Source organism: Ornithorhynchus anatinus, chromosome 7 (assembly GCF_004115215.2).
Source record: "Ornithorhynchus anatinus isolate Pmale09 chromosome 7, mOrnAna1.pri.v4, whole genome shotgun sequence".
Classification (NCBI taxonomy): domain Eukaryota; kingdom Metazoa; phylum Chordata; class Mammalia; order Monotremata; family Ornithorhynchidae; genus Ornithorhynchus; species Ornithorhynchus anatinus.
Window position 1 is genome coordinate 11038476 of NC_041734.1, and position 23035 is coordinate 11061510.

Below are 23035 nucleotides of genomic sequence, written 5' to 3' on the forward strand. Positions count from 1 at the left end.
AGGGTTGACAATTGGGAAGGTTTTCCACAACTTTAAATTCTTTTGAATTTTTCCCCTGCTTTGTCTCAACCCCCACCTCCATCCACCTGATGCTTGAGAATCAAAAAAGGGGTTTAATGGGGCTGTCTGGTGGCCGGGATCAGGGTGAAAGAGGCCTGGTAACTGACTGGCTCTTCCTGGTGTCAGCTTGATTGGGTTTGAGGTGATGGTTGCCAGGGATGGGACAGCATCTCGCATCAGCTCCCATTTTGAATGGGCCCGTGGAGCCTGCTTCCCGGTAGCCGTTAGAGTGCTGGTGGTGTTTTGTGAGGTGCCAGGAAGCGATTTTCTTTTCCTTTTTTTTCTTTCATCTTTGCCAGTTCTGCCTGACGGCTTTGCGGAAAGCTGGTAATTAAAGCAGGGGAATCTGTGGATGAGTAATCGTTACCTATTTTGCTTGGGGCTAGCTGCCTGGAGGAAAAAGGGCCCTTGTCAATAATTATTAGGTTATCACTTTGGCACATTAACTCTCTGGGGGGCAGCATTTTCAGGATCAACGTCAGACCAACCTTTGCCAGTCCAACCACTTAGAAATCCCTTTCTTTCCAAAGAAATTCATGGGCCAAAATATTCTAAAGAAAAATACCATTTCTTATCTATTTTCAAGGAGTGCTTTTTTAAAAAGTACTTTCGATCACTCTTCTTTAAAAGGCACTGGGAAACACCGTTAACCCCAAATTCACCTAGGTCACTTTGGGGGAAGAGTTTTTTTATTTGTTGGCCATATACATTTTGCTGCATAGACTCGTGTGAGAAGCAATGTGGCCTAGTGGATAGAGCACGGGCCTAGGAGTCAGAAGGATGTGGATTTTAATCCTGGCTCCACCTCTTGTCTACTGGGTGACCTTAGGCAAGTCACTTTGCTTTTTCTGGGCCTCAGTTACCTCATCTGTAAATTGAGGATTAAGACTGTGAACCCCATGTGGAAAAGGAACTATGTCCAACCTGACAAATTTATATTTACCTCAGTACTTAGTACAGTGCATGGCACATAAAAGCACTTAACAAATACCACAACTATTATTAAATGAATCGATGACATTCTAAGCCTGGTCAGTGGAGTGAAATAAGACTGGAGTAAAAAAGACTGGGGAGAAGCAGCGTAGCTCAGTGGAAAGAGCACGGGCTTTGGAGTCAGGGCTCATGAGTTCGAATCCCAGCTCTGCCACTTGTCAGCTGTGTGACTGTGGGCAAGTCACTTAACTTCTCTGCGCCTCAGTTCCCTCATCTGTAAAATGGGGATTAAGACTGTGAGCCCCACGTGGGACAACCTGATTCCCCTGTGTCTACCCCAGCGCTTAGAACAGTGCTTGGCACATATTAAGCGCTTAAGAAATACCAACATTATTGTTATTATTAAATGCCACAGCTCTTATGTTCATATCCATAATTTATTTACAGTAGTGTCCATATCCCCTTCTAAGACTGTAAACTCTTAGTGGGCAGGGAATGCGTCTACCAACTCTGTGATATTAAAGTCTCCCAAAGTCTTAGTGAAGTGTTCTGCACATAGTAAGTTCCCAATAAATACGATTGATTCTGTCATTTAAGGATGAGTCCATTCAAAAGCTGCCCTTAGCACTTAGGTTTACTCATCTAACCTTAGTCCTTCTGCATTCTCTTGCCTTATGTTTATTCATTTTTCTTTCCAGATTCTTGCTAACAGAAGCAAAAGTCTGTTTCTCCTCCTCCAATTATATGAATGGCTTTTGTGTGTCATTCTCCCCTGTTAGATTGTAAGCACTTGGAAGTCAGGGGCAATGTCTCTTACTCAATTGCACCCTCCTACCTCTTTAGTAGAGTGCTCTGCATATAGCAAGTGCTCAATAAGTACATTCAATTCTGCTCAAGTACATGTTTTCAATATGTGTTTTCATTGAAATGTGAGCATTCTTCCAACCATGAAGATTCACATATTTGTGATTGGCCTGTTTCATTATCGGGAAGAAAATGCTTGTGTTTAGGCATCTGGCAACAAAACAGGGGAGTTACTCCAGCTCTAACTCTCCTAAATGTGTGGATTTGCAAAAACCTCATGTCATAACAGAACTGGATGTGTTCTTGGTAGACTGAACTAATCCCACCCATATTCTTCTGACTGCAGTAGTCCAACTGAATCCATGTCCCTGTGCTAGGGGTACACAGCTGTTTCTAACAAATGTTTGAAACAGTTCACAGATGCTACTGTAAACAACTTCCTTGGGTACTTCAATGGTCTGAGGTCATTCCAGGTGTCTGGTAGTAAATTATTCAACTTCTTCTGGCAAACTACCCAATTTCCTCCCTCAGGAAAACTAGGTAAAATGACAAATTTTATATCTGTATAATAAAATGATTGAAATTTGGTATGGGGAGTAAGAAGTTAATGAAGTAGTACAGTTTAGTGGGCAGGACAAGAGACCTAAGATTTTGTGCAACTTTGGTGTGACTTAGTCCTTGTCAGGCAAATGAGTCTGTATAAAATCCCTTCTGTATTTTATACACAGAATAGTTTTGGATGTTTAACAAATAGAAAAAAGCACAATAAATTGTCCCTTTGGTGAAAATCATGGCCTTGTATATCCTGCTTTTTTGTTTTTTGGAAAATACTTTTGTCTGGAAACTTAAGGTGAGGTTCAGAGTGCTTGTGGGTACTGACACAGATGCAGAGGCAATGTAAAAGGGAGGGAGAATAAGGCGGGGAGATAAGAAACTAGCTGGGGAAGACTTTCTGGAAGGACCGTGATTTTTCTCTCTTGCTGCAAACCTTTACATGAGCACATCCTGAGAATTTCAATCGATCATATTGACCATGTCCTTACTAAGTGCAGAACAGTATACTAAGCACTTGGGAGAGTTCAATACAACGGAATTAGCTGACACATTCCCTGACCATAACAAGCTTACAGTCTAGAAGGGGAGACAGATGTCACTATGAATAAGTAATTTATTGTATATAATTTAAAGAAATGTACCTAAGTGCTGTGGGGTTATGGGAGGGTTGAATGTCAAGTGTCCAAAGGTCACAGATTGAAGTGCATAGATGATGCAGAAGGGAGAGCGAGCCAGGGAAAATAGGGTTGAAAATAGGGGAAGGCCTTTTGGAAGAGTTGTGACCATAGTAATGCTTTAAAGGTAGAGAGAGTGGTGGTCTGGTGTTTGTGGACCGAGAGAGAGTTCCAGGCTTGGGATGTGGGAAAGGTATTGGTGGCAAGATAGACAAGATCGGGGCACAGTGAGTAAGTTGGTAGGATGGGGTGATGTGATTGAATGCTTTGAAGCCTGTTGGTAAGGAATTTCAGGCTTTTTCCATCCCCATTGCCCCCTCCATGCTCCCCAGCCCTGGTCCAGCCTCTCTTCTCCAGGCAGATGGGGAATTCCAGCCCTCCACAGCCCAACTCTTTGTTGAACCGACAGACACGCTCCATTTTATTGAGACCATCAGCTGGAGGAGGCAGGGGTGTTTTAGAGTCTACCAAAAGAGTTTTAAAGGAAATAAAGTGAAAAATTCATGAAAAAATAACTAAAGCTGATGACGAATGAAGGCAAGTCCTCCTGGAGCATTTTCTGGAACTCTTGGAAAATTCAGAGGATGGTTTTCTCTGGTGGCAGACAAGCTGGCAAAGCAAAAATGGGGTTAGAAAGAGAAAATGCTTTAAGTGCTCACTATAGGCCAAGCACTATACTAAGGGTTGGAATAGGTACAAAATAACTGAGTTATACCCAATCCCTATCTCACATGGGACTCACAGTCTAAGTAGGAGGGCATAGGATTTAATCTCCATTTTACAGATGAAGAAACAGGCATAGAGAAGTAAAGTGATTTGCCCAAGGTCACACAGCAGGCAAGAGACAGAGCTGGAATTAGAGCCCAAGACCTCCAACTTCCAGGCCCGTGCTCTTTCCGCTAGGGCACACGGATTCCCAGTGTCCTTCTTTACCACCGGCCCAGACGTCAAGCTCATGAAGTGTTGTTTACAAAAGGCCTTGTAGTGTCTGGTAGTGGTGCCACCCTGTTCCGATCCCTGGAGCAATCACCGGGCCTCATGGGAGATGTGACTCCAGCCTAGGACATGAGGTCGTTTGTTCACTCACTTTCTGTGAAAAGAGTTTTGAAATGTGTTCTGAATAGACAGCATTTCCTTTGTGTAGTTGGTAAATAACACGGAGCAAAGTTAGTCAGCAAGTTGCATGGCTTCTGCATTCTGATTCTTTGGAGGCCTTTTGTATCGGTTTGGCAGGATGTTTCTACCAGAGTGTGACTTCCCTGGGACACTAGAGGTAAGGAGGAAAAGTTAGTGGAGTAGTTAGGGACTGTTTGAAATGAGTGTTGTATGAAGATGACTTTAAAATGACTCCTAATCCCGGATGAGGAGATGAAGATAGCACTGTTCAGAAGCCCTAGCTATCACTCTGTACAGCAGAACCTCTTTCTGTTTTGGAATGTGTCCTCCATCCCAGATTTGGTTATTTGCTTAGCTTCAAAATGACAAATTCCTTTTTTTCCCCTTCCCTTTGGTCCCTTAGAAAGGAATAAAAAACGTGGATTGGACTGTCTGGGGAATCCTAAAAACACACACACAAGAACAACTGAAGACCTGTTCACCTACCTAGAGGACAAGCCTCTCCTCTAGAGAATCATCAAGAAAAGGTAGGAAAAAATTATTTACTTGCAAAAATGTTTGTGTGATATCACTTCATTAATTTGCCTGGATTGAATTAGGTGATCTTGGGTGTTTTGGCATTTAGGAGTGGCTTAGTCTGGGATATTAATGGAAAAGACCCCACCCTCTCCAACCAGCCCCTCCATCCCTCCCTTTGCTGTACTTAGAAAGAGCAGCACACTGTGAGCCAGTCATCTGCTTTAAGTTTCCTGAGAGACGTCCTAGCTGATGCTGGATAAACTATAATGAAAATAAATGAGCAGAGGAGGGAAAAAATAGCAGATGAAATTTAGAGTGAAATGGTTTTGCTCAAAAAGCCAGAGTGTGTGATGCTGAAGATGTTATTCGTACAGTGTGGAATTTCTTTTAGGTTTACATTCACACTGGGCTGACTCATTTTCCAGTTGGAATTTTTTAAAAAATCACTTTTATGGTGATACATCTGTTGCTTACATATAATAAGAACCAAATATGAGGACATGTTGAATACATAATGCTGACGATTTGACTCAAGCAGTTCGTTTGCCATTATAGAACAGCTTCATTATATGCACATTCTATATGGCCCTGCCTTGACTTCACAGAAAAATCAGAATTCATGGTGTTTGCATCGAGCTAGGATGGCCAGTCCTACAAGATTTGTTTAAAGGAATAGCTTACAGTAGTAATGGTATTTATTAAGCACTTACTTCGTGTGCCCCACTGGGAAAGAATGCACAGGTGGGAATTAGAAGCATTCTCTTTCCCTGCAGGGCCTTACAAGTTTCTATCAGATCATCACACTGTTGGCAGAGTGCTGAACGATAAAACCAGTATTAATTTATCATGATCAAGGACTAATTATGCACATCATATAGAAGTGTTAGTCTCAGAAGTTTTAAAAAATGCTCACAATGTTTCTTTCACCATAATTTTTGACTTCTATTAAAGGAAACAATTGACTGATGCTCATATTTCATCTATCTTAGGACTTTGATCCTCTTGTACATTTCAGATAAAGGCAATTCATAAATAATGAGGACAAATCAGTGCAAATTAACCACTGGGCCACTTTAGAGCTTCCACAAACATTTCTTGAAAACAATGGAACCCTTGCTGGTAATGGGCATATAATAAAGATTAAAAATAACACTGTTCTTGGTAAAGTAATCCTAAATTAAATAAACTCAAAGGAGTATTGTAGATTGGCTTAATTCCTGCCTGTATGGTCTAAGCTTTGAGTGTAGGCTTGGTGTGTTTCATTCGTTTGTGCTACATTAAGTAGGAAAAGCTCTCAGCCTCTGTTATTGTGTTTTTATGCTCAAAAGAAAGGACCCTTTTAGTTCATGTTTCCGTGATTGCTTCACGTATGTCGTCTATGATAGTTCTGGTTTATCTAATGTACATTTTGTTCATTTTGCTGAAGGAACAGGCTTTTTATGCCAAAAAAACAAAAGTTGGCTTGTTACCTAGAGCAGATAGAGCTGTCCCTCTGAAATTATTTACAGTGGCTGCACCAGTAGAGGTCAGTGCAGAGTGTTAAAATGGAAGTAAAGCAGTAAAAACAAAACCCATTTAATGAAGCATGAGCTTTCCCCAGATGCAAGCGAAAAAACCCCAAACCAAAAAACCCAAGATGAAAATAGCGGCAAGTGGCTATAGGGCCAGGTATCTCAAAACAGATATACAGAGGGTCATAACTATGTCCCCACTTTATTGCTGTTCTCAGAGAACTAACGTTTCTGGTTTCCACAGTGACCTTTTTAAAATCAGCAGTATTTGGGAGTGGTAGTAATAACAGCAATAATGCTAAGTATTATTTTCTCCATTATCTGGCTACTTTCCACTGACTTTTCTGTTGTAATAAAGGTGAAAATTGTCTATTTTTCCAGATTTATGCTATACACAGAAAACCAAATTTCATCATCTCACGAGACTCTTTACAACTATATTTACATTCGATAGAAAGAACCTCAGACCTTTTCCCCTTTTCTTAGCTGCTTTTTTGGGTGGGAATAATAATTAAAGTAATCGTAATATTTAAGAGCTTATTAAATGTCAGGCACTGAACTAAGCACTAGCATACGTATAAAATGATGTTGGATACAGTTTCTGTAACCCATGGGGCTCACAGTCTAAGGGGGAGGGAAATAGGTATTGACTACCCCTTTTATAGTTGAGGAAACTGAGGCCCAGAGAAGTTGTGACTTGTTCAGGGTTACACAGCAGGAAAGTGGCGGAGCTGGATTCTGAATCCAGGTACTCTGGAAGAAATTGTGTTTTAATTCAAATTTCACTTATGTCGGTGGAAATCATAAAGAAGCCAGTCTGTCTTTAGGGCACGGTGTCCAGGTTTGGTCTGAGCATTTTAAAAGGTTGTCGAGAACCCGGAAACGATGGAGAAAAGAGCAAAAAAATAGATTATGGGTGGAAAGTAAATGATCTGAGACATTCCCTCTAGACTGTAAGACCCCTGTTGACTATAAGCTCAATGTGGGCAGGGGATGTGTATACCAACTCTATTATATTGCTATACTGTACTCCCCAAACCCTTAATCCAGTGCTCTGCATCCATTACGTGCTAAACAAATTGTTTGAGATGATTAAAAGGAGTGTGGTTATTTGACCCAGAGAAGAGAAGGCTAAGGAGTAAATTCATAATCAACATTAAGTTTAACAAGGACTTTGAGGAGAGGGTCTTCCCAGTAATTCTTCATGTCCAAAGAGAAAGAAATAAATTTAAAACAGGAAAGATTTTACCTGAACTCAAGAAAGAACTTCTGGACTTTCAGGGAAATGTCACACTAGAATGGATTGCTAATGAAAATTGTACAGCTGGGTTCATTTTTCACATGTCTAGGAGTGGGAGATTGGAACAATGACATCTCAAATTGTATTTGTTATTTATGGTATTTAAGGGCCTATTGTGTGTCAAACACTGTTCTAAGCTCTAGGATAGATGCAAGGTAATGAGGTTGGGCACAGTCCATGTCCCACATGGGGCTCCTAGTCTTAATCCCCATTTTACAGATGAGGGAACTGAGGCCCAGAGAAGTTAATAATAATGTTGGTATTTGTTAAGCGCTTACTATGTACAGAGCACTGTTCTAAGCGCTGGGGTGGTTACAGGGTAATCAGATTGTCCCATATGAAGACTGTGAGCCTCATCCCCCTTTTCAGATGAGGTAACCGAGGCACAGAGAAGTTAAGTGACTTGCCCACAGTCACACAGTTGACAAGTGGCAGAGCTGGGATTCGAACCCATGACCTCCAACTCCCAAGCCCATGCTCTTTCCACTGAGCCACACTGCTTCCCAAAAGTTAAGTTCTTTTTCCTCATCTGAAAAAAGCCCTATCTTCCTTGGGGACTTGAATAATACCCAACTAAAACTCACCCCGGGCAGGGAATAATGATCATAACAAGATCGTTTTTTGTGTTTGCTTTCCAAGCACTTAGTACACTGACCTGCACCCAGTTGATGCTCAATAAATGCTATCATTTCCACCCCCTCCATCTTAGCCTATGCGTTAATAGGTTTTTGATGTTTATTAAGCAAACAAGAGATAGTAGAGCCTGTATACACCAGGGATTCAGGCACTGCCTTCCCATGGCCCAAGTTTTGGAAGAGAAGTTTGTCACATCTGTTTTTGCTTTCAGTTATTCATTGTTAGCTGGTGAAAAACAGGTTGCAGAATAGACACACAGGCAGATAGGACCCTTTTGGGAGGGAAAATAAGAAGGAGCAGAATGGGGAGAGAGCCAGATCTTGAAAGATCAAAGATCCATTTGCTATCCACTTGCTATGAGAAGCAGCGTGGCTCAGTGGAAAGAGCACGGGCTTTGGAGTCAGGGCTCATGAGTTCAAATCCCAGCTCTGCCACTTGTCGGCTGTGTGACTGTGGGCAAGTCACTTCACTTCTCTGCGCCTCAGTTCCCTCATCTGTAAAATGGGGATTAAGACTGTGAGCCCCACGTGGGACAGCCTGATTCCCCTATGTCTACCCCAGCGCTTAGAACAGTGCTCGGCACATAAGTAAGCGCTTAACAAATACCAACATTATTATTATTATTATCCATTGAAAAGGGTGCTCTCTTTTTCTTGCTCTGCCTTTTTCTTGCTCTTTCTTTCATGCTCTCTCTCTCTCTCTCTCCCCCTCTTGTGCTCTCTTGCTCCTCGCTCTGTTTCACACACATGCACACTGTATTTTCCTGTATCTTTTCAGTGGCTCATACCCTTTCTAGGCCCTGTAGATTGTACTTATTTCTTAGTCTGTTTGCCTTGTATTTTGGGCTCTGGACTGAACATCCTTTAAGCCAAGGGCCTCCTTCAGCCGTTAGATTTCCACTGTGCACAGTGAGTGCCTATGGCTTGTGTCTCGGTGTTGGACATTTTGATTTTTCTGCAGAGTCTTATAATGTTTCCCAGGCAACTAGAAAAATATATTTGGTACCATTAACAAGTGCCCTTGAACTCTCCAACTACCTTTGCTTTTTAGTGTGGCTAATGTAACCTGACAAAAGCAAAAAGCAACCCAGGGCATCATGTAAATGGAGCAAAATGAGGGATAGGGAAAAACAGGAGAAAGATTTGATACAAAAATATAGATACCAACTCAAGTTTTTCCTGACACAAGTTGACTGCCTAGAAGGGTTCCTACAACAACCTCGATTTCTTTGTTTTTTTTTTGAGATGCTCCCTAGTTCATGTTCCGGGTAGAATGAATGCTTGTGTCACCCAGAAAGAAAGAACTCAAGGAGTAGAGCAGAAAGAAAATTATTCTGGGTTTCAACTGAGACCTTCAGTGTGACTCTGGCAAGTTGTTAAAACCTCTCTTAGTGGTTGAAACAGAAATAATCATGTTTGTTTCCAAAAATTCGCTGTTAGTGGTCACTGCTAGGAGTCCAAACCTCTTTGCTGATCACTGCACACCATATGTTGGTGATCATTAAACATATGTTCTAATAATTATTGTAATAGTCTTAGTAGAAGGGAGAACAAGTGCTCTAGCCCCATTTTACAGGTGGGGAAACTGAGACACAGAGAAACTTTATTTTCCCCTGGTCCCACAGAAGGCAAGAGGCAGAGCTAGGAGTTCTAGTTGTGTAAAACACAAATAATAACATGATAATAGTTTAAACTGTCCTCAAACATAAATACCTTTTCCTCTTGGGAGGGAGGCTTTTCAGATGGGCTCTAAGATACCTTACTGAGACAATTTGGTGTCATTTGAGTAAAAAAATTAAAGAGCCAAGTTTCTTGACAAGGCTTCGAGCTTGGTGGTGACAGTAGTTTAAAATATTATTGGAAGTTGCTGCTTCTCTTCTCCACTTCTCCATACAACTCCTGGGAAATACATTTTAATGATGATAATTTAATAACTAATAATATTTGAAGTGTTTTTGGTATTTGTTAAGCCTGTATAATATGTTAAGCACTGGGGTAGATAAAAGATAATCAGGTTGGACATTGTTCCTGTCTCACATCAGGCTCACAGTCTAAAGGAGAGGGAGAATAGGTATTTAATCCACATTTTACAGATGAGGAAGCTGAGTGGCACAGAAGTATCGAGTGATTTTCCCAAGCTCACACACCAGGCAAGAAGTAGAGCCAGCTGCAGAACCCGGATCTCCCAATTCCCAGGCCCATGCTCTTTTCACTAGGCTACACTGTCATTTAGACAGGAGGGCTATAGGAAAAAGAAAGTTGGGGGCACGAACCCTAATCCTAACCCATTTCCTCCTCCTGACTCACCTGTATTAGTCTGAAAACCTCTGAAAACCTTTTCTTGGTCTGCTAGGGAATTGTGTACGTTTGGAAAAATGTATGTGTGTATGGCTCTTTGTTGAAGATCTGATGCTACTGAATGTGAATTCCCTTCTATATTTGCAAAAGTGGCTGAAAAGACTGACATTTGATGGATGTTCTCCTTTGCATTATGTACTCGGAAAGATGCTGAACACCCTAACTAGCACTCTTTACTGTTTCACAGAGGTAGTATTTAGTGAAAGAGTGCTAATAAAATGTAGCACAAGGAAGCAGGATGGTCTAGTGCAAAGGGTATGTGCCTGCAAGTCAGAAGACCTGGGCTCTAATCCAGGCTTTGCCACTTGTCTGCTGGGTGACCCTGGCAAGTTATTTAACTTCTCTGTGCCTCAGTTTCCTCATCTGCACAATGGGGATATGATACCAGTCCTCTCTCCTATTTAAACTCTGAGCCCCAAGTGCGACGTGATTATTTTGTATCACCTCAGTGCTTAGTGCAGTGCTTGGAACAAAGTAAGTGTTTAACAAATACCACCATTTTTATGGTTTCCTAAAGGAAATGATTGTAAAGTGCCTTTATGTGTTCCTAAAATATCAAAAATTAGACAAAGATAAATAAATATATTTAAGTGATAAATTTAACACTGAATTTGTGGATGAAATTGTAATGTAAACACCTGTACCAATAGTAAAAGATTATGAATCTAAAGGTTAGCTACTAAATACATTAAAAAACACAGTTGTCCTCACCAAATGCTTTGCATACCTTGGCATGCATATCCAACTGGCTAGCACTCTGCCCATCTTCAAAACTCTAGGAAAACTATATCTCCTCCAGGAAGCCTTCCCTGACTAACCTTTCATGCCCTCCTCCCCTCTGACCAAATCTATTTTTCTGCTCTAATACCTCTTCAAGGCAATCAGTCCCACTCTTTTAGCACTTAATTACTCACCCCACCTCCACCCCCATCCCACACATCTATCTATATGTAATGGTACTTATTAAGCACTTACATTGTGCCAAACATAGAAAAAATACAGTACCGGTTGGATAGTCGCTGTCCAACATGGGACTCACAGTCTAAGAGAGTAGAATTAAATCCCTGTTTTACAGATGAGATAACTGAGGCCCAGGGAAGTAAGTGACTTACCCAAGATCATAAAGCAGACAGGTGGCAGAGGAGGGACTAGAACCCAGGTCCTCTGACTCCCAGCCTGTGATTTTTCAACTAGGCTATGCTGCTTCCCTGCTTTCTAAATCTAAATTTATATATAAATTACAAGTACATATATATATATATATATATATTCCTATTTATAATTTAATGCCTGTCTCTTCTGCTAAACCGTAAGATCCTTGGGTGCAGGGGTCATGTCTACCAACTCGAGTTAAACTCTATCGACTGATCTGATGTTCTCCTTAGTCCCGGCACTTCAGCATATCTAATCTAACTGCCAGACTTAGTTCCACAGCAGACTGTTGACTAAACTAGAGATTGTATCTGTTGCCGAACTGTACTTCCCAAGCACTCAGTACAGTGCTCTGCACACAGTAATAGCTCAATAAATACGATTGAATGAATGAATAAACTGTCTCCTGATTTCTAGACCAATGCACTTTCTGCTAGGACTCACTTGGTAGATCTTTGATTTAAGCGTAATGCTGAGTTACTGCCTAAAATCCATCTTTCAAAGGCCTTGCTCTCTTCTTAGATTCTGGTTTAAGTTTCTTAATCAATACATCAATCAAGCAGTCAGCGCTATTTATTTAGAGTACCCTGTTTGCAGAATGCTGTACTAAGCACTCAGGATGATTGGGTAATGGGCTACCTAGGTGGTAGAGTTGCCAGTGAAATCAATCAGTGGTGTTTACTGAGGGCTTACTACAAACAGGGTTTTCTACTAAGCGCTTAGGAACAGAGTTGTTAGGGGTGATCCCTGCCCAGAAGTAACTTAGAGTCTACGGGGAGAGACAGAAATTAAAATAGATTAGGGATAGGGGACATACTAGAGTATGAGAATATCAGTTTTCAATCAGTAATATTTCTTGATCATTTGCTATGTGCACAACACTATACTAAGCGGTTGGGAAAGTACATGACAACTGAGTTGGTAAATGTGATCCCTGGCCACGGGGAGTTTACAGTCTACAGGGAAAGCCAGATTATTGAGTACTTTCCCAGGCAAAACTTTCCAGAGGCAGGAGCCCCATTGTGTACAATAGAGGCTACAAGATGGAGCTTTGCATGCATCAGAAACCTGGAGTTCAGTTCATTCTGGATTGTGCCCATTCCTCCCTGTGTCTGGTGCTGGGTCATTCCAGTCATGGTGAAGTGATCATGTAGAGATGAGCAGGAATTCCCCTAATTCCTGGAAATGCATCTTGGGGCAACCTCTGATTGGGTACTATCACAGCTGAACACCTTAACCTGGGAAGCTGCAGGTGTCTGGAAAGAAACGAGGGCGCTCGCCAAAGCCAGACTGAATTGGCGCCAGTCTAGGTATCTACTGTTGGGCCAAGGTAACGGGTGACCTAGTGATGCCCCTGGAGATAAGGGGTGAGTCAGATTTACCATTTGGAAGGCAGAAATGAAAGATCAGTGTGATATAGACTGTATTTTGGATGCTTAAAGGTTTGGTCCTTAAAGTTAAAGCTGGAAGCCTCCAAAAAGGCCACAGCTCAGAGTTGATTTGTTTACACAATGAGGAATCAATCTCTACATTCAAGGAGCTCAGCCTTACCCTTTGATCCCCATAGCACAGTCACAGTCTAAAAACTGTAAAAAGGATATGTGGCTCTTGTAGCCTAGGGGCAATGAAGCTTGAGCCAAAGGATTTTTTGTGCTAAAGAATATGCATAATAGAGAATCTGAGGCTTTGGGAGCCTGTTCTGAACAGTTCTGCTCACATATTTTAGTAACTGAATAGATATTCGGAAGTAGTAAGCGTAACGTTTATACAAACTAAAGACTAGTGTAAGCTCCGAATTCATTGATGGGAGCCCTAAGCAAATGTTTCTTTCCATCAGCTTGCTCATGAGGCATAAACATAATTATGGTTTCAGGGCAGTATCACATCTCATGGTGAAAGTGGTAACGGGGATCTAAACAAGATCATTTAAAGTTACACAACACATGTTGTTTCAAGTGGGTATAAAAACACTGTTCTTTCACACCTAACGTTTTGCCGAGTATAGGTCTTAAGGACACTAGAACTGTATAACTGGGATTCAGCTAAGAAGGGGAAATCAGAGTGGAAAGAATGCTATAAGACCACGCTTTGCATTTCTCAGCGGTAAACCTGCTTTTTAAAAATTAATACAAGTGGAGCAAATAAAGGGTTGTACTGGCCAGCTTGTCTGTGAGTCTATATTCCCAGATACGTGTCTTAAGCAACTTTCCGCCGTTTAGAAGAAGAAATGAGTGTAGACCTGGAGTGTTGGAAGAATCCTGTCTGCGATTTTTGCCGTATATTCTGACGTTTATTCTCCCACTCCCGGAAACGCCCTCACTCATTAGCCCTTTGAATAGATAGGTGGGCAGAGAGATGTAAGAAGGAAGTAAAGGGAAAGGCTCTGTGGGATAAACTGAATAGATTCATGTGGAGGGTTGGGTGGATTATGGATTTAAAGCAGGGTTTGTTAAATATCGTGGGTCCTTTGATGGAGATAATGCTTGACTCTCAGGACTGTTAAACTGGTCCTCTCCTTCTGGGTTTTGTTACGGCTTTATTCTTCCTCCTCCTCCTCCTCTTACTGTTTGTAAATTATTTTGGTCTCTGTCCCCCTAATAGATTGTAAACTCCTGAGGGGTGAGATTGGGGAATCTCATATCTGGCTTCTGCTGTTGTCCCAAGGGGTTTTAGTACAGTCCTTCACCCTGAAATTTTCAATGAGTGCCATTGGTCAGGATGAAGATGATGATTATGTGGTATAGATAAATGTTTTGCTTGTTGTGGGCTAGGAGTGTGTCTGTTATATTGTACTCTCCCAAGTGCTTAGTGCAGTGTTCTGCACACAATAAGTGCTCAATAAATGTGATCGACTGACTATTAAGAGCAGCGTGGCTCAGTGGAAAGAGCATGGGTTTTGGAGTCAGAGGTCATGAGTTCGAATCCCAGCTCTGCCACTTGTCAACTGTGTGACTGTGGGCAAGTCACTTAACTTCTCGGTGCCTCAGTTCCCTCAACTGTAAAATGGGGATTAAGACTGTGAGCCCCACGTGGGACAACCTGATTCCCCTGTGTCTACCCCAGCGCTTAGAACAGTGCTTGGCACATAGTAAGCGCTTAACAAATACCAACATTATTAAGAGCAGTAAAGAGTCTTGGAAATTTTGAAAATTTGAATTTGTTCTTTCTCTGCTTTGTCCAGATGTCTTGTCCACTGCTATTCAATCATATTTATTGAGCACTTACTGTGTGCAGAGCACTGTACTAAGCACTTGGAAAGTACAATTCAGCAATAAAGAGAGATAATCCCCATCCCCAACGGGCTTACAGTCTAGAAGGGGGGAGACAGACATTCATTCATTCAATAGTATTTATTGAGCGCTTACTATGTGCAGAGCACTGTACTAAGCGCTTGGAATGTACACATCGGCAACAGATAGAGACAGTCCCTGCCCTTTGACGGGCTTACAGTCTAATCGGGGAAGTTATCAGTTATAATTAAAGAGAATTACAGATATATAAATAGAATTACATATATGTAAATGGAATTATAGATATCAAAGGAAGTCAGGCTTTGTGCTAAAGAAGGGACTGTTAGATGTACATTAGGCTTAGAGAAGCCTCAGTTAAATTGCAGACAGTGGGAGAGTCACAAAGGTAGAAAGCATTTGTGGAGATCGAGCTTTGAAGCCGATGACTGGACTTACAGTGTTGGTGATTGAAGCTAACCTGAATGGGGGAAAGACAGGAAAGGGGGAGAGAAATCTCTCTCTCTCTCTTTCTCTCTCTCTCACACACACATACACACACACACAGAGTTTTCCCTCAAATTGGGGTAACAGCTGTGGCATGAGAGCTGGACTGAAAGGACTCCACTCCCTGTATCTGCTGAGCAGCCCAGATCCTTGCTCTCGGTTGATGCCGCTGCCACTGCTCTCTAGGGTTTCTAGTGGATGGGAACCGTATCCAGCGTGATCCCTGGAACCCTAGAACTTTCAAGAGCCGCAACTTCATGCCCTCTGTGTGGAGTCCACGGAGCCGGGACCTGAGCTGCCAGAGGCGAGGGATGGATAAGGGGGTTGGAAATGGGAGCCGACTTCATCTTTCCTATTCCCTGCCACAGCCAACTGCCCCGGGGGCCACCCAGAACCTGTCGGGGACCACAGGCGTCTCGCAGGCTGGAGTTTGACAGGCCTGCCCCTGAACCATCTTTTATAGATGAAACTGGGATCTGCCTCTGGAAACCTGAGTGGAGAAGAGGCAACAGGTGCCAGAGCTAAAGAGGGCTGTTGTGAGCACATTTATCGATCGAACACAAATCATAGTTCTTGTTTCTTCCTGTTCTATAAAGTGGTCTCTGTCTGAGTATAATTTTTACTTTTTAGTGCCGCCTGCACCTGTGGCCTTTGGACCCACTATTTATGACAGATGGACTGGCCTGTATGTGCCCCATTCAGTGGATGGTTTTCCTTCTGTATGGAGCCAGGCCATGCGAGGCAGTGGCACAGGCCCAGTGGGCATATTTATTAGTTCAGCTTCCTGTCTGCTTCCATTGTTCTGCTCCGGTTCTCTGACATTAATAGACCCCACGACAGGCTCTTCCTCGAATCCATCATCTCCGGGTCTTGCTTCGTTACCATCCACTGCCCTCACCCTCAGCCCTTTGGCAACTGGTCAACCTCTTGCGGGCCCAAATGTCTCAACCCAGCTCCCGTTGTCTTGCTATCATTTCTCCCCATGATGTTTGCGGACTTTGAAACCTTCACATTGGTAGCAAAAAAAGGACATCTAGAGATTACCTCCACCATGGAGGAACACTGAAGGCTGTTGCTTCAGTTACTCTATTCAAGGCACGCTGCCTGAGCTCTTGGAAGAGTTGTCCCGAGATTTGTCTCAAAGGCCGGGGGACATACTCTGCGGGAATGGCACCTTGACAAAATGGGGCAGTGTGCAGATGTAAGACCTGTCTATGTAACTATTGACAGAATGGGAATGGGGAAAAAATGAGGAGAAACTAATTTCTATGGAGACAAAGCTAAAATACAAAAATCAAATTTAAAGAAATTTTTAAAGGGGACTGGTAAGGGTCCCTTGAGCGGTCACGTCCCTAGGAGATATTTGCACTCTTTGCAGTAGGCTCAGCATTTTGCATGTTTAAGCACTTGGTGATGTCAAGGCACCCACCAAAACATCACTGAGAGGAAAGCCAGTTTAATTACACCGATGTATTGCCTCCAAATGTAAGTTCTAGGCATATGCATTTTTCATCCCTGTTGTAACACCATCCTGAGAAAAATCAGCATTTTGGATGTCATTTAGAGATGATGTTGTAATGAAGGTAATGAAAATGAAATTGAATATCCTTGGAAGCTGAGGTGCATTGGAGAATAGCATGCAATCTTCTTCGTAAAGCTGTCGTGGCCTGTGAAACACAGAACAATCTCCTTTAAAAGACAAAATGTGCTTAGAGCTTTGAAAGATAACTGATGTAAGAGGAATGTGACATCATCGATCAGTTGTCTCCAGTGTTAAAGATAAAAATCATTGTCTCGATTCAGTCCCATTCCCAAAGGCATGCCCATGGACATAGAAGTAACGTGCTATGGACGGAAGCTGCTATTATCAATATCATTCTACGCGGACGAGGGTTTAGTATGGAATGGATGCAAGACTTGGGGGCTGAGTTAAAGGGAAGAATGTTGGTATTTAATGTTGGTATTTGTTAAGCGCTTACTATGTGCCGAGCACTGTTCTAAGCGCTGGGGTAGATACAGGGTCATCATGTTGTCCCACGTGAGGCTCACAGTCTTAATCCCCATTTTACAGATGAGGGAACTGAGGCACAGAGAAGTTAAGTGACTTGCCCACAGTCACACAGCTGACAAGTGGCAGAGAGAAGAAAGATGCTGCAATTCCCCAGCCTGAGATTTGGAGGGGAAAAGCCATTATTTTCTTTATTTCAAAAGTCTCCCAACTTAATTCATTTGATAAGGGGCAAAAACAATTCACCATCAGGCTCAGGATGAAGGAAAGTGAGAGATCTGGATTACACTTATATTTTATTTCTTCAACCAATACAGTCGCTTGTGTATTGTCTGTCCTCAGTAAGAGTTGTTGAAATTACACCTACTTTGTTTGGGGAAAGAGTCATTTACGTTTTGTAACGGCTCATGCAGGAGATCTGTTTAGAGCAATAATATTGAACTCATAAATGAATGTTTTTCTCTTCGGGGGCTTCATTTGACACATTTTTATGAAGGGCAGAAGATGGCTCATTTGATCATGTTTCCCTCAGGGAATGATGGCTGATGTTAATTTAGGGTTTTATTTCAGTGTGTTCAATCTCAGTTTCCTTCTGTTTAATTTTACCTTTTTTAAGTCTTTAAGAACTCTGGTATACTCACGTGCTGAATTATTTGTTTGGTGCCTCATCACAGAAATAATGTAAACAGTTCCCCCCATCTATACCTGTTTTTTAATTTTAAGGGGCAGAGTTTTAGATGTAGGTAATCTTTCAAGTTAATACCAAAGAGCAATGATTTTGGAATTCTCATAAAATTTGTATTCTTAATTCTAGTTCCATTTCACCACCCTGGGTTACAACTGGTTTGAAATTTTCTCATTTTGATAAACATTTGGCTTTGTTCTGACTTCCAGGCAATTTTGACTTTAATTTGAAGAGCCCAAAATGGTACATACTAATAAGAAATGGCATATTCAACTGAAGTGGCATGTATTACCTCTGTCTCTCTCATAGTGTGCTCCATTAATGACCAAGGACCTAGCCATAGCTTTGTGATCATACAAACGATCAATGTACCCATATACTTTGCTCAAATATATTGTAATTTAATGAAACCTGGCCAATAGATTCCCATGAGAAACAAAGATTTCTCCATTAGCAATTTGAGCAGTGTTTTGGAGATTTTTGTTGCCTTAGCCAAAAGTCTCTCCTCTCTTTATTGCCGGAAATTATAATTTTCCTTTGTTGATGTGACAGATTAAAAAAAATATATTAGAGGTATTTTGAGTTGGGGATGAAGAAATGTATTTCAGGCTAAAGTCTTGTTACCAGGAAATATAATCACAGAAGGAGCTCTACCACATATGTTTTCATGTTATTTTAGTACTTGTTGATTTCATAGATAACAGACCAAGCTGATGGGTCAAGTTGAAAAATGTCTATTTCTGATTGTTTTTCTTAGAGAGAGAGCAAGAGAGAGTAAAGTTGAACGTGTTATTTTGCTTTTAAATAACTGTCCGGAACAACCTGTGCTGCACCTTGCAGTGTTTACTTTCCTGGCAAACGACTGAGGCTAAGGACAGGAATCTCGAATGATCCTCCCTCTGAATACTTCCTTCTCCCTCTTAGTTGGAAAACTCATTGAAGCATCTGATTGAAATTCAACAGTGGAGAGGCAGATCAGTTTGTGTAGAAATGGAAGAGAGATCAGGCCGGAAACCCCTGGCTTAATGAACAGCGTCCTCGCTTTCTGCAAGAGCTGCTGTTTCACGTTAAGAGAATGGAAGTGCTTCCCAGAGCAGTATGTCACCCGACATCCATCTGTCCTGACCTAAGTGGACTGTGCACCTCGTAGTTTGAGAATTTTTGCACATATTTATGTAGGAGTGGTGCAGGGACATGAAGAACAGCATTGGTAAATCCATTTTCCCTCATCTCATCTCCTCTCTTCCCTGGCTTATTATTTAGTCCACTGTAGTTTCTCACTGAATCTTTCCCCATTCTCTGGAAACCTTCCTGGCTGTTTTTCTTCCTTTTATCTCTCTCAAACCTCTTCTTAGTGTCCCTTTTTGACAAGATTGTGTAAGTCAAAGAGATTCCAGGCAGGCAAGCTGTTCTACTGTACAAAAAATTGCCTTGAAACGCTACAAAGTAAATCACTTGCCTTCAAGATTAAGCTAAAATGTTTGCTTGAGCTTCGTGTCTGAACATCCCACCACTTAACCAGATGATAGCAGAGTTTTTGCCAACAAAACATATCTTTACTAGACCAGGGCCATCTTTCAATGAGAATAGAGCAGAACGCTGCCCTCTGCCATCAAAACATGCCTCTAGCCCTATTTATTTATGAGAAGCTTTGTAGTGGATACAAACTGATATGAATGTTATCCAGCTTTATATAAGACATCACATGGTATTGGTAATCTGATATAGGGTTTAAATGGATGGGCTCGCTTTGCCAGTTTTAAGTGCCAGAAGGTTTTGTGTGTGATTTTTTTTTTTCCCTCCTCCTTTTACTGTTCATGGGCATAACAAAGCATGGGAAAATACTCCGAGCCTTTACCAGAGAGGCTGTCTGTTTCAGAGCATCATCTTGTAGCAAGGTTTTATTTATATTTCTTAGAGTTTTATGGTCAAATGATCTCATTATGTCAGATCTGAGAATCAGAGAAGTAGCTATGAAGGAAAGGAGGTTGTAATGAGCAGTTATCATATGAATCCTTAAAATGAAAGACAGTTCTGGAGTATAGGGAGATTTAAAGCAAATGCTCACAGTTCAGTCTCAGATGGTAGAAACGTTTGTCCGTTTAGCAAGAACGCGGACTAATTGTATCCAGCGCTCAATGTTAATCATGATGTTCCAAGATCTTGTGAAATCTGTTCAACAGTGCTTGTTCATTATGAATGGAGTTAATGAGTTAAACCATCAAGATTATAGTACAGATTGCGACCAGATTTTGTTTAATGGTCAAGGGAGAAAGTCGAGATCGTTCTCATTATGGGACACTTGCTAGACAGGAGGTCTAGTGACAGGAGTAGTTCAGATTGGGTGCAGTGATTCTTGATTCCCCAACTATTCCCTTAGTAAGTTGGACAGAGTCCTAATGTAGTCCATCAGTGCCATGGAAAATAGTTTTACTCATTTGCTAGGGGACATCATTGAGATGAAGAATTGGTGGTGGGATGAATAGTGGAGGACAGTTTGGGAGGGGGGGCAACACAGTGTTTATTATCAACTGAAATAGTATGAGATTTTTCAAGCTGATGCCTTTGCCATTGTCTGAATAGTGACAGCAATGGCCTCAGGCACCTACATTCACCCTCTGTTCTTGCCGTCTCTACACCTTCTCCTTCTGACCGCTGATGCCATTCCCAAGTCACTGGCTCCCCAGCCTGTGCTCTTTCCACTGAGCCACGCTGCTTCTCCCACTTCCATTCTTATATTGCGAGCCCCTCCTGGAACAGGATCCGTATCCAATTCCCACATGTGTACTCTTTCCCAGTGCTTAGTACAGTACTCTACAATTCAGTAAGTGCTTAGTAAATGCTACTACTAGTACTTTTACTATTTCTGCCATCAAAGTAATGTGTGTTAGAAAACACCACCACTAGACTGGATCAGGAATGAAGGATGATAGGAAAATACCCAAGGCGCTGCTGAATTGACTGATGTGGGATTCTCTCAGGGAAGGAGGCCAAAAAGAACCTGAGAAGGAAACACTGAAGCAAATTTCCAAAATGTGGCCAAGCCCAATAACCCTGAATGTTGGGGAAATGAGAGCAGAAAACCAGATATGCAGCCATCAGAAATAGGTACCACCTTCACATATACCCATTTGGAGAAAGGATTGCTAGTCACACATGTCTCTTCAGCAAAATACACACAAAATTATGGCAACACTATTAAAGCATCATCTTCAAACATGAAGAGACGCAAGACATGTATAAGCGGTTGGATATTTAAATTGCATTGAAACCTGTAAAGTGATCTGTCTCAGCAAATATTCTTCTTCTGACACATTGTGCATTATCTTATTCTTGAACTCAGAAATACCTTCAAAATAGATTTAGACTATTGTGCAATTCAGTATAAGCAAGAAACATTCTTCCTGACCCCCAGAGAGATGAGTCTAAGTTCTACAGCAGCTAGTGTGATTGCCTATATCATTATCTTAGCTTGCATAGCTGCACATTTAAAGAAAAAGGTCATTAACATCCAGCCCAATTCCTGTTATGTGAATGAAATCATGGCATTTGTTTTTCAGCCTTTTACTAAGAAATTGGTAATATTTCTTTACATTTACCTATTACTGTGTTCTATTTGCTGAGCTGCGGATGAGAGAATTTCCATATTGTTCACCATAGGATTACATTTCATTTCAACTAGACTCGGTTATAAAGGTCTTTAGTCTACAACATTTAAAATTCCCATTGAAGGTGATGGAAGTTATGCATATCTTCCATCGTCTGCCTTGGGACCATCATCTTTTATTGAGTTTATTATCACTGTGCCACGGAGCTTGAGGGATCCACAGAAGACTCTTGAATTTTGATTTACAAGCATCTGGTGAGCATTTTTGGGTTGCAACATTTTTCCAAGTTTTGTTGTGATTCACAAATTTTCCATTTGTTTGTGAATTTTGTTCTCTGTCAAAACATTTGAGACTATTTTCCTTCCTTTAGAAAGTGAACAGCAGTTTTTCTGACAAAGTGCTTTTTCTGATGGTAAATATTTTTTTTTCTGTCTTTGGGCCCTGGGAATTCTTAAGAAAGCAGAGAATATACTGAGAGGCAGGGATTTCATGCAGCACTTGCTAGACATTTCCCATGGAAGATGACCCCTGGAGCTAGTGCTATAGGCTATACTACTTACCAATCAGTCAGTGGTATTTATTGAGCACTTACTGTTTGTGTAGAGCACTGTACTAAACTTCAGGGAGAGTACAATAGAGATGGTACACAGGATCCCTGCCCTCAAGGAGCTTTCAATCTATTGGGAAAGGCAGACATTAAAATTGAATTAGAGATTAGGTAAGTAGCAAAGTATAAGAATATATGTGTGTACACATATATACACACACACGTATATGTACCCATACACACACATATATATGCACTTGGGTATGTATTATACATAAGTGCTATGGGGTGAGTATCAGATGCTTAAGGATTACGTACCCAAGGGCATAGGAAGGGAGGGCAAACAGGGTGGAGAAATGAGAGATCTGTCAGGGAAGAATTCCTGAAGGAAATGTGATTTTTGGGTGGCTTTGAAGATGGGAAGAGTGGTGGTCTTTTGGATATGAAGAGGAAGGACGTGAGCAAGGGCTCAGTGGTGAGAAAAAGCAGATCGAGGTTCATTGAGTTGGTTGGCGTTAGAGGAGTGAAGTGTGTGGGGCTGGGTTGTAGTAAGAAATCGGAGAGGTAAAGTAGGAGAGGTCATGAAGATTGAGTGCTTTAAGGCTGATATTGAAGGAGTTTCTGCTTGATGGGGAGATGGATGTGCAACCACTGAAAGCTTTTGAGGAATGAGGAGTTGGTTGCAGACAACAGAGTGGAGTCGGGGGAGACTGGAGCCAAGGAGGTCAGGGAGGATGATGATGCAAAGTAGTCAAGGTGGGATATGACAAGTAGTAATAGGATTTGTGAAGCACTTGCACTCTGCCTTCAAACATGCCCACGTCTCCCCCATCCTA

At 41.6% G+C, this 23035-nt stretch overlaps 1 protein-coding gene across 2 annotated transcripts in view; it reads left to right on the top strand.

Moving 5' to 3' along the window:
* The window catches only part of ST18 (ST18 C2H2C-type zinc finger transcription factor), a 256587-nt gene that overhangs the window by 55422 nt on the left and 178130 nt on the right, over window positions 1-23035 (top strand). The window contains exons 1-2 of one of the 2 annotated variants that reach the window (XM_029069437.2): window positions 4214-4299; window positions 4546-4669. The gene's annotated coding sequence lies outside the window, so the exon portion shown is untranslated. Of the gene's footprint in view, window positions 1-4213; window positions 4300-4545; window positions 4670-23035 lie in introns of those variants that run through there. The other variant, XM_039912546.1, reaches the window with a different exon arrangement.